This window comes from Benincasa hispida, chromosome 12, assembly GCF_009727055.1.
Source record: "Benincasa hispida cultivar B227 chromosome 12, ASM972705v1, whole genome shotgun sequence".
Classification (NCBI taxonomy): Eukaryota; Viridiplantae; Streptophyta; class Magnoliopsida; order Cucurbitales; family Cucurbitaceae; genus Benincasa; species Benincasa hispida.
In genome coordinates, this window is record NC_052360.1 from 58,087,594 (window position 1) to 58,100,812 (window position 13,219).

Consider the following 13,219-nt stretch of genomic DNA (forward strand, 5'->3'; position numbering starts at 1 on the left):
CTAATCTATTCAAACTTACAGCTCCAATTAGCAAAATTAGAAAACTCAAGAACGTGGTTTTGTGGAGAAAAAAAGAAAGAAAATAACATACTGTGAGTTTATAAACTAATTTAAAAAATCAAAGGAAAATGATTTATCCAAAAAAAAAAAAAAAACAAATAAACTTGTATATGGGAGAGAATCATATTATTTTGCATCAAAAGCCAAAGAATTCTTAATTTTAGTATTTTATTTGTAGGATGATTTTCAAGATCTATGCTTATTTGTAAAGTAGAAATTAGAATACACTTTTTGTAAAGAGTAATTAGAGTACACATAATTTGATACGAAGAACTAATTTCTCATTCAAAACATATTATTCTTGATTTTTGTAACTTAAACAGAATTAATATTTTAATTTTATTGACAATATCTAATTTTTCTAAAGAATATTTTCACAAATTAAAAAATATATATATTTTCTTTTAAAGAATAATAAGTAAATAAATTTAGAAATATTGGCTCGTGGCAAGCCTAGTCCAAGACTTGTTAGGCTAGATATTTATCTTGAAAATCTTGTTTCTTCCGACTTGATCTCGAACAGTGATATATTCGACTTGTATTTCATTAAGTCCAGAAGTATCCATAACAAGGTTCAAATTAAAAGAGAAATTAATGAACATATTTTCCATAAAATGAATAATAAACCTACAAACAGTCACACGGTTTTCACATTAGATTACTACTGTTTATTTCAAAAAAGAAAAAGTTAACAAAATAATTAAAATAATAATAGAGGAGTATGCGTCATGATCCTTGAGTGAATTTAACAAAACCCTATAAAGTTAACACTTTGATTTTTTTTTTTAAAAAAAATGTTATTTATATTATTTTAGTTAACATTGAAATTCATATTGCAACCTAGACTTTATTGGGAAAGACTAGAGAATCTAATTCATAGCTCAAACAAAGGACTACTAAAAAAAGTCATTATGCATTGCATTTCCCTCTCACCTTTGTTGACCATGCTAGTGCTTTCTTTCCCTTTCTCTCTCCTCCTCTCCCATTCTCAAAATTCTTTTATAATGAAATTGTTAAATTATAAAAAAAAAAATATCCCTCAACTATTAGTTGGTTTCAATTATAGTTTGAAAAATTTTGAAAAACTTCATTTCAATTTTTAAATTTGAAGTTTGTTTCAAACAACATTGTAGATTTCTACTGTTCAATTCATAGATGTAGAACTTGTTTCAAAACAATATGGTACTGTGTTGTTCTAATTCATAGATGTAAAAACTTTGTATCGACCTATGTAAGCAAATCTCAATACATACATAAAAGAAATAAATAAATAAAGACGTATGACATGTTTGTACCCATACTTATTGTAATTTCCCTACTTTCAACCTCGCATTCTCAATTTTATGTATTTTCTTGTTAATTGACACTAATCCCCAAATTTACTTGAGGCAAAAGCCTTCCAAAGTTGTTTTGAAAAAGAAAAAAAATTCAAACTTCAAGGGTTGAAATTAAAAATTTCAATCTTTAAAGAGTACAATTGAAACCTATTGAGGGTTGTATCAATTTAAACTTTAAACGTTCATACGTCTATCAATTTACACTTTCTTTCAGACTTAGTTCGAAAAATATCGTGCAAAAAAATATAATTATTTTAATTAAAATTTTAAACTGCTATAGTTTAGCATCTTTATTAAGATTACTGTTAAAAGAGAAATTTTGGACCAATCATAAATTGTCACGTCATTTACCAAATTAATGATGAATTTACAAATAATCTAATTTAGTACTAATTAAAAAAATTGATATGTATCTTGAGTTAAAATTGAAGACATAAATTAGCAAATCATGAGGATGCCACGTGTTTTTGTCATGACCATTGGATTGAATCAAATAATTTGATCCAATTTGATATTATTTTCTTGAGCTAAATTCCAATTGAGCCCAAAAATAAGCTTAATTTGACCTAAATGACAAATAAAGCCCAAATCCAATCAGTTGAGCCCAAGGGCTAGGTCTATGGACCAACCAAGCCTAAGCCCACAAAGTCCACCTAAGAACTCTTTAAATAGATGAGTTCTCTCCATTTATGGGGTCATAAATTGTAGACCCTAGAGAGCCTAGAGAGAATTTTCTACAATGAGAAAATCCCTTGACTCTTGAAGCTGATTACACTTGAAGATTAAAGTCCTTTGGAGATATAATCAAATACAAGCATTCTTTCAAGACTCCAATTTCAAGAACATCCACACGCTCCACTTCCATATATCAAGCATACACATTCAATCAAAAGAGAATCAAAGGATCAAGTTCTAGAGATCGAACCACATCCGCATCAAATCAACACAAATAGCAAGTTCAACTCCACAAACCAAGTTTCTCCAAAAACCTCGTGCGAACAAATTGGCACGTCCTGTGGGACGTCTCTACCTCTCATCTCTCTCTCAACATTCAAACAAATCAATGGCAACAAAGAAAACTGCATCCGGAACTACTACTATAAGCGACACCTACACGAGACATGTCACCCGCAGTCGTTCAAAGGGAATCATGCAAGAGCAAGAGCAAAGTCTTGTCATCGCGAAGAGAATCTGGGAACAGCTAACGGGATCTCCAAAAGGTGGGATCATCATCAAAGAAAATCCCTTGTTTTATAACTATGCTCCTACTTCCGATCAATCTAGGAAAGAATCACACCCTGATGTGATGTCTGTTATGATGGCAAACGTCATGGTCGAAGCATCCATGGCGGAGATGGAGAGGAAAATAAATTTTCTGATGAAAGTTGTTGAAGAGCGAAATGATGAAGTCACGGCCTTAAGAGATTGGATACCAACCCTCGTGAAATAGTTAAGTCGAGCCAAACTCTTGTTGACAAGACCCATGACAAAAGGAAAACCGTGTTACAGAAAAATCTGCCACAACAATCAACTTCCATTGCCTCCTTGTTAGTCCAAAAACTACAGGACATGATCACCAACTCCATTAGAGCTCAGTATGGAGGCCCGTCTCGGACTTCTCTTATGTACTCCAAGCCATGCACTAAAAGAATTGACAACTTGAGGATTCCTGCTGAATACCAACCCTTAAAGTTCTAGCAATTCAATGGAAAGGGCAACCTAAAGTAACAAATTACCCACTTTGTTGAAACATGTGAGAACACGGGGATAGGAGGAGATCTGCTAGTCAAGAAATTTGTCCGAACCCTAAAAGGAAACGTTTTTTACTGGTACACTGATCTAGAGCCCGAGGTGATCGACAGTTGGGAGCAGCTTGAAAGAGAGTTCTTGAACTGCTTTTACAGCACCAGGCATACTGTTAGCATGATGGAACTTATGAATGCTAAGCAACGAAAGGGAGAGTCGGTCATCGACTACATCAACCGATGGAGAGCTCTAAATCTTGACTGCAAAGGAAGACTCAGCGAATTGTCTACTGTGGAGATGTGTACCCAGGGCATGCACTGCTGGCTCATTTACATTCTATAGGGGATAAAAACCTAAATGTTTGAAAAGTTGGCGACTCATGCCCACAATATGAAGCTGAGTATCACAATAGGGAAAATAAAGATTTCATGGCTCTAAAGCAAAAAAAGATAAGAAGGAATCAAAAGACACCAAAAAGATTATGAATAGTGCCACAAAGGAATAAATGGTCATTAATATGATGCCGCTAAAATTTCTTCCAATGAAAAAGAGAACAAAGTTAAAAAGAGGTGTGATAGAGGTAAAAGGCATCGCCTGACTCTAAAAGAAAGATAGGAGAAGGTCTATCCATTTTTTGATTTGGATGTTGCGGATATGCCCAAGCAACTAATTTAGTTGCCAGAATGCAAACGATCGAAACAAACAGAAAAAGTGGATGATCCTAACTACTACAAGTATCATAGGGTCGTTGGCCACCCGGTCGAAAAATGCTTTGTATTGAAGAAGCTAGTTATAAGGTTAGTTCGTGAGAAGAAGATTGAGCTGGATTTGGATGAAGTAGCTCAAGCAAATCATGTTGCAGTCACATTGACTCCGAGTGTTCTAACATCAACTATGATTTATGAGGAAAGAGAAAGCTTGGTCTAGATTAGGAGCCTCGAATCGGTAGTTGTTTGGTTTTAGCAAGAAAACTCGAAGACGGATCCTAATAATAAAGATAAGCATGTCGACGATGATGATAAACGAGAGGTGGATCCTTATGACTCGAAGAAGGAAATGGAAGTCGAATTATACCAAAAAAAAGAGTCGCGCTCCTATCAAAGGTATAAAAGAGGGAACAAGACTCAGAAAAGAAAGGGAAAAAAATAAAGCTCAGAAGCTTAAACTTGTTGAGGATGAAGATGAGGACTTTTCTCGATCCAAGCGACAAATGACACTAGCAGATTTCTTTCCAGAGAACTTCTACAATGATTGTTCAAAGAAAGCACTAGAAGTCGTCACATGTCATGTTGTCAGTATGGCAAAGAGTGAGGATGCTCCTCTAAGTTCTTTGGAGATGGTGGAAGAATTGAAAGACTTACCATCATTCACCGTAAATGACTTGTTCGGCAACTAAAACGGTTCTCATCGACGCATTGATAAGTTCAATCTAGTGCTTCGACCTCTATGAAGTGCACATGTGCCTCTTGCTGTACGTCTATAGGCTTCTCAGATGAAAATTTGCTATTGGGATTAAAACTCCATAATAGGTCATTGTACGTCTCAAGATATGTTCAAGTAAAAAGAGTTGGTCAGATTCTCATTGATAATGGATCAACCATCAATATAATGTTGAAGTCAACTATGAAGCAGTTAGGCATCCTGATGGAAGAATTGTCAAACAGCAAGCTAGTAATTCAAGATTTCAATTAGGGCAGTCAGAGGGCAGTAGGCATGATACGCTTAGAACTTATCATCGGCAACCCGAAGGCCCACATATTGTTCCATGTCATAGACTCGCACTACTACAAAATCTACATTACTTAACACTTGTAGTTTTTAATTACTTGACATTTCTTTTAAAAAAAGTCAAGTAATGACCTTTCAGGGAAAAAAAAATGTCAAGTAAAAGGGTTATAAAGGCTGAGATTGACGGAATGTTTTGGATATTTTCACGCGATCCATTACTTGACACGTTTTTCGTGTCAAGTAATATAAGGAATTGCTTGACGCGTTTTTCGCGTCAAATATAAGAAACTCTTACTTGACATATTTTTCGGGTCAAGTAAAATATAAAAATAATTTTTTTAATCTTTATTTTTTGTTTCCCTCCCTCCCCATTTTCATTTCCCTCTCAAATTTGGTTTCCCTTCTACCAAAATTATCAAATAAATTATTATTTTAAACAAGTAAAAGGGTTAAATGCCCTAGTAAAAAAAACTCCTCCCCCCTTCGAAACCCTCTCTTCGCAGCACCCACCAGCCGCCGACTCTCCCTCTCTCCTCCCTAACTTTAGGTAATTTTAATTTAATTGTATTAAATTATTTGGGTTTTTATTTGATTGGAGCTGGAGTTTGAGATAATTTGATATGATAATTGGTTCAAATATATTGGTTAAGATATTTGGAATTTTGGATTTGATTTAGTTTAATTTTTTTTAAAAAATGTGGAGGGATTTGAATTAGCTAGAGAATCTAAGAGATTAAAATTTTGAGAGGGAAAAGGAAGATATTTATGTATTCTATGATCGTAGAGACACACAAGCCACTTAACTTGATTGGTTGAACTATAATATAATATTTATTTATGTATTTTTATTTTATTTTTTCTTTCCTTTTCTCTTGTTTTTTCTATTTTTCTTTCTCTTCCCTTCCCTTCTTCTTCCAGCCCCTAGACCCCCCATCTCCACCTCTCCCTCTCTGCGGCTTAGTGGTCTTCCGAGACCCTAACACATGCCCTCACCGAGCTTGAAACTGCTTTCCATTCCCTTGCTGGGGACTAAGAATTTCATGGTTTAGGGAATAACAAAACCACCCACTATTGTAATTTCCAGAAATGCTGGTGTTTCGGGTTGACTAACTATTTCTCGGATCAGAAGAGGAAAATCGAATCAGAGACGTGTAAGCTACGTGATAAATTCATATGCCCTAAGTGGGATGAGCGGCTTAATCATTTTTCGGAACACAAATTAAGAGAGTTCATGGAAGGACTGGAAGCGAAGATTGAAGCCGCCAATGGAATGATCGATTTCATGGAATTAGCTGATCATGAAAATCTGTTTGGGGAGTTGTGTTCGAAAAATTCAGTTCAAATGGGAGAGGATTCCATTCCTCAAGTATTGATTCCTTTTATTGATGACTTATTTGTGATTGAGGCTAACCATAATGAAGAAGATGTGATGGCATTGGATGAGATCGATAATATTAGGTATCTTCAAAGGTTGTTGGGGGAAGAGGAAGAAGACAACTACATGACTCATTATGCAAATCTGATGAACGATGACTTTGATCATTGCAATAATATTGAGCATTTGATGATGCCCACCGGTAACTTCTAATTTTTTCACAATAATGTTGGTAATACCTTACTTAACTAATCATTCTTTTGTACTGAAAAGTATTTAGAAAAAGGATATGACTAGAGTTTTCTCACTCTCTCTATTTTAGTTCATTCAAATGTACTAACTACCACTCTCTGGATTGAACAAAAACTTGTGTCTTATTTCTTTCCTTTTATAAATTAACTCTTCTTCTTTTCCTTTATTATTTTAACACATTCCCTTGCTATCTAGGAATGGAGTTTATTGATGGATATAATTCTTTTTGTTATTGGTTTCAGTTGGTAAATTAGTCGTTTGAGGATTTAGAATCTTGTGAATGCTTATTGTTTGAGTTTAGTTGTATTTGTATTTGGTAGATTTAAATGAAAATGATTTCTGAATTAACTAATTTGGCTGGGAATGAAGTGAATTTATTGACAGAAGTGAGTTTCAATGTAGTGTGGTTCTTTGAGAAATGTGGATATTTATATGGTTCTTTCTTAAAAGTTGAGTTTTTTTCCCTTTCTTTTTGACTCTTTGGTAGACTTTAGGAATTGAATATTTTTTTGGTAGAATAAACTTTGAGTGTTTGTGCATTCTGACATGGTCCTTTCTTAACTATTGAATTGGTTTTTCTTTGACTCGTTGATAAACATAACGAATTGAATATTTTTTTGGTAGAATATTACATGTTTAATTGTTCTTCCTTTTTATGCTTTATATGATTCGTACTTTCGACTTCATACCTTCGAAGACCACTAAGCCGCCAGACCCCCCCATCTCCACCTCTCCCTCTCAGTCGCCAGACACATTTTTTGTCGAATCTGCAAGCCGGATCTGAAGCCGTTCGTTGAATCTGAAGCCATTCGCCATAGCTCTGTTCGTTGTCGCACCGTCACTCAACTGAAGATCTGAAGTCGTTACTGTCCAGTTGTTTCAGTGATCGACTTTGGAGGTTGGAGTTGAGATCTTGAGGTGGTTTTGGATCAAACCACTATTGGGTAAGGTGCGTCGTTCATTTTTTGGGTAAGGGGTCACAGTTAGTCTTATGTTCTATCTTATTTAATTTATGCATTAAGGTTACAATTATTAATTATGATAATTTTTAACTTGTTTAATTTGTATTGTTATATTTATATCATAGGTGAAGGAAGTTGTTAGTTCATCAACCACATATGAGGAAGGGAAGAAGGTGAAGGAGATGGAAGCTATTAGTGTACAACGATCTTGAAGGTGAATTATATATATTATGAGGTAAATTTACTATTAGTTACTTATAAAATTATAACTTGGTGATGTTAGGAGAAAGTTTCAGAGAATACGGGAAAAGATGAAGAAGTGATTACTATTAGTGTACCACCAATCTTGAAGGTGAATTGTATAAGTCTCATGTTCTTCTATCTTATTTAGGAATGAACATGTGATCGAGTTTTGTAGCATGCAAAAGTGAAGACTTTATCAATGGTGGCTTATATCGCGTAAGTAAATGTTACTTGTTTATGATATATTATCACTTTATTAATTAGTAGTAAGTTAATTTGTTCGATCTATTATTGTAGGTACCTACACTCGTTCATTGTTGATTCAAATAAAGGATCGAAGTATATTTTTGTAGAGCTTGGAACCTTTGTAGTAGATTAATGAATTCTGAACACGGTCATTTACTATAACCTTCATGTTCCATACTAATTAGTTGTGTATTTTATTTAGTGATCATTCTGAATATTATACTATACTCTTTGATGAATGTAGGGCAATGATCATTTTTCAGTCTAAAAAAAATTTGCAAAAGACTCGAAGAATCACATTCTAGAAAACAGTAAAGGTAAGTATAAGAGCATTGAAAAAATTAATAGAATGATGTTTATTTAATGCATCTGTATAATATGTGTATTAATTATTGGCTTTGTATTGTAGTGTCTTTTACAAGTGGGAACTGTATAATGTGGGTATTACGTTATGAGATATATGCGAGAAATCGTGACTAAAGAGAATAATATTATCACAGATGCAGTATGTTTTTAAACTACTTATATATATTGTAACATTATAGATAGTGTAAATAGTAAATAAATATATATATTTCAAGTGTAAATAGTAAATAAATATATATATTTCACTTTCTATGTTTTATAGATTGATATGAGGAGCTCGTACTCGCAATTTGAATTGGATGAAGTACGCGTTGAATGGGGTGAATATTTAGGTCGCTATATTTGATGAACTTCCTATAAATTTTATGTATGTGGCTACATGGGAATGCCCAAAACTTTTTTTGTGTAAATGTTTTGTTAAGCCATTATAGTTTATATACTTCAAAGAAATGTGTGGTGGATGATAGAATTTTAGTCTTCTAATTTTTGGGATACATAGCACATATAGATTGGTCTTATATTTTTTGGAATTATCATATATTTGGATGGGTTGATAGAGTATATACTGTTGTACAATTGGTCTTGTAAATTTTGGAATCGTTCATATAGATATGAGTAATAGAAGAATGGAATTGTTTATTTTAGTATTCTGAATTGTTACGTTGGATATATTGGACTGATATGTAGACCTGAAATATGTGTAACTGTTTATTTTAGTTGATGAAATTTCTTATTAGAACAAATGTAATGCAGGAAATGAGAAATGGAAATTAAATTCGATCGTTTAATTTGAAAAAAAAAACATAAATGACATCTGTCAAGAATTAGATTACTTTACCATTATTTCGTATCAAGATAAAAATATATTTGATAAATAAAAAATGTCAAGGGTAATCACAATAATAAGTATCAAGAATTAAACATTTGATATGTCATTAGTGTCAAGTGTATTATATTTCTTGACACGAAAATTGTGTCAAGAATTATTTCTCTTGACGTTTTTACAGTATCGAGTTATGACATTATACTTGATAGTCGAATAGACAATGCTTTTATTAGCATCAAGTATACTCTCTATTTGACATTGAAAAAACGTCAAGTAATCCAATTTCTGTAGTAGTGTCGGAGACCACATATAAGTTTTTATTGGTGTTGGGGTGTATGCCCTAAAGCCTCATAGTTTTATATAAGTTAAATCAATGGTTGATTAAGTTTATATTACTTGTGCAATAATCCATTAACCTAAGATCCAAGGCTATCTGATGTAACGTAAACATGTATGTGGAGACATACAAATGGATCATGTTTAAGTGATAACCTAAATGGTCTATAGTATATGGATAAGGTTGGGTGCCTTATCATGGCAACACTACTGATACAACCTACTTTGTAGTTGTTACAATTGTTGTAAAGTACTATAAATAATCTGATCCTGATCATTCTTATGGAGACATGTAAGCAGGGGTATCTTATACAAAAGAGTTTGTATAAAGACTGGACCACGAAATGTTAAGTCTCTCTTTATAACATCATTGCTAGAAGAGACTTACATTTCACCAGGATGACCATAGGTGACTTGACCTTAATCCTGAGGGAGTTGTGAACTCTTGTCTATGAGGGCAATCCTTTAATTTGTATGGGTGAGAGTGGCTAGATTCGCCAACTCAGTAAGTCTACCATTTTAGGGATTCGTCTAATTTAGGAGTTGGGGAACACAACTACACAAGAAGGAATTCACTTTTTCCCTATAGTTAGGGTAAGAAGATAAATTGCTCCCTTAAAGGCTGATTCTGAGGCTTGAACAATGAGGTGTCTCACCCTCTCCTGACCTGAGAGGGGTTCAGTCATATTTGAACTATGACTAATTGTTTATTAGAAGAATCGGTGGTACTTAAAGAGTTAGATGTAACTACAGGGGTAAAACGGTAATTTGACCTAGCTATATTTACGAGCAATTTGTGAAGGGTCAATGCACTATTGATTGGTTATATCCAATGGATACATAAATATATCTATAGTGCAAAGAATTCAGTTGTCGGTCTTTAGTGGAGTGACCGATAGTTAATGAATGTTGATTAATTTGACTAAAAGAGTTTAATCAATTAATTTCGTATCATTAGAGCTTCAATCTATAGGTCTATAAGGTCCCCTCGTAAGATCAATGAAGACTAGTGGAAATCAAATTAATTTTGTTGTGATTTGAATCGTTCAAATTAATTAAAGGGAATTAATTGTATAAGATACAATTAAATCATGTATATTGATACATTATATAATATAATGTATGTTGATACATTTTTATGAGAAAAATAAATATTTGAATATGATTCGAATATTAATTATATGAATACCATTCATATAAAAACTATATGTTGAAATTTAATGTAAATATGATTCATATTAAATTTATATAGTTTTATGAGAGAAATAAATGTTTGAATATGATTCATATAGGAACTATATATTAAAATTAATATGAATATGATTCATATTAAATTTATGTATTTTATTAAGAAGTGTTATAATTTGAATATAGTTCAATTATTATTTATATGAATGTGATTCATATAATAACTATAGGTTAAAACTAATTCATATTAGTATCTTAGGTTGTTTGAGAGAATAATAAACTATAATTTATGTATATAATATTAACTATAGGTTATATGTTATATTTGATATAACATATAGTTTAAATATATATTAAGTGGTTAATATNATATAATTCACCCCTTAATCTCTCCCTCTCACATGTAACAAATTGGAAGAGAGAGAAAATTCTCTCTCTGTGTCTCTCTTTGGTTCTCCTTCTGTTTGTGGTTCTCCTTTTCCCATACCTCTGCATGGTTCTCGTCTTTGAGAATAACAGGGAAGACTCCTTGGTGGTGTCCATTCCTATTTGTTGAGTTCATGGATGCCGAGTTTGTGAGATCGAGAGAAGATGACTTGATTTTGAAAGGAATGTGAAGATTTGGTCTTCAAAGGTATGTGATTTCTTAATCTCTTCCTCACTATTTGAATTATAGAAAGCATGCTTAGGTTTATGTTTTTAAATGGTTTCCATCACTCTGAGTCCTGTGTATTTTGTAACACGAAATTTAGAGATTGATGTGTCCAATTGCTTTCGCTGTGGGGAATTCCAATCCTTTCAATTGGTATTAAAGCCATTTCGAATCTCTAAATTTCGTTTTTGGAACTTTAATTCAGAGTTTTGGTGGGTGCATGATACATTATGAATGTATGTTTTTCATATTGGATGGTTTCGAAATTGGCCTAGATTTTACTGCTTTGAAAGTATTTAAAGTCTGTAATTGTTTGTGTCATTCGTGATGGAGTTCTGGCTTCGAATCGGTGATTTTTTGGAACAAGAATGGAGCAAATCAGATGAACAACGAAGTAGAGTAGGCATTATGTTGTGCAGCATCGTAACGCTCATACCACAGCGTGGCCCAATGTTGCGACAACATAAAAGCCAGCGTTGCAACACTCCGGATGGTCAGCGCATGCGTCAGGATTCCTCCAGATTGTGGGTTTAAGTCTCCTCAACGGTTTCTTTGCAGTGTTTCCATTTTCTTAATTATTAATTTGTAATAATTAATTATTTATTGTCTTTTGATTTTCATTAGTTAAATTAATATAAGTGTTATATTAATTTAATTAATGTTTAGGATGTCAATCTCGGTCCAATATTGTTGTTTTATTTAATTATACATATGATGTATGGTTTTAATTATTTATATGTCATATTGTATGTCATATATTATAAATCCCACCTAGGATAAACATAAAATCATGCATCATTTTAATATAAAAATTATATTATATGGTTGCGTGATTAAGTTAAGAATGCTCATGCATCATATTTAATATAAGAGTTGTATTATATGATTGCATGCATAGTAACACGTCCATGCATCATACTTTATTATAAATGTTATATTTGTATGATGTATAATATAAGTGTTATATTATGTGATGGGTCTGTTACTTATTTTCATTATTTGATAATATAAATGTTATGTTATATTATGAAAATAAAAATGCATGAAGCATGACATTACCTTAGAAATATAATTGTTATATTTTTATGTATGTCATTAGATGCATGGCTTAGGTTTTAATTGTCTCATCAAACTTTATAATAGTTATAAGTTAGATATGAAATTAGAATTAAAATATTTAATCAAGAGTTGCATGCAAACATAGGTTAAAATTAATTTTAAATATTTTAAAACTAAATTCACCTTGACCTATGTTAATATTTATTTCTAATATGATTAGAAATAGAATTAGTCGTTTAATTCCCTTTTAATAGGATTAAATTGGAGTAAATAAAAGATTAAATTTATAACTTAATTGTCTATAAGGAACCTTTGTCTGAAGGTTCTATCTAAAGCTGAGGTATTTAAGCTGATGGAAATGGAATACCCCTACCTGGGAACCAACCTAGAAGGTGAATTAGACAATAATGTTATAAGCATACAATGAATGATTTAGGTTTATTAAAGTGTTTAATAAATAAGAATCAACATTGTTAAACTATCCAATATAATTATTATATTGGGTAAAGTTAACAATTCACTTAGATAAATTTATTAGACTAATTTACCTAAGCTATAAACCCTCATTTGTAAAACACTCAGTGGAAGGAAAATGATGTATATGATACATTTGCTTAGCCTAAATAGTTACACCGTGAGATCTATGTTTAGCTTCGAGACACATTTGCTTGTGTCCCACTGCAGATGGTGTTTGCATAGGTCAATACTAGGGTGAATGGAGGGAGTGTTTATAGTAAGTGGGAGAGAAAAGTGTGTCAACACATCCCACGGTCTCCTTCTTTGGTTTGCAGTAAATTTTCATGCTTCATCTCGAGACACATTTGCTTGTGTCCCCCTACAAAT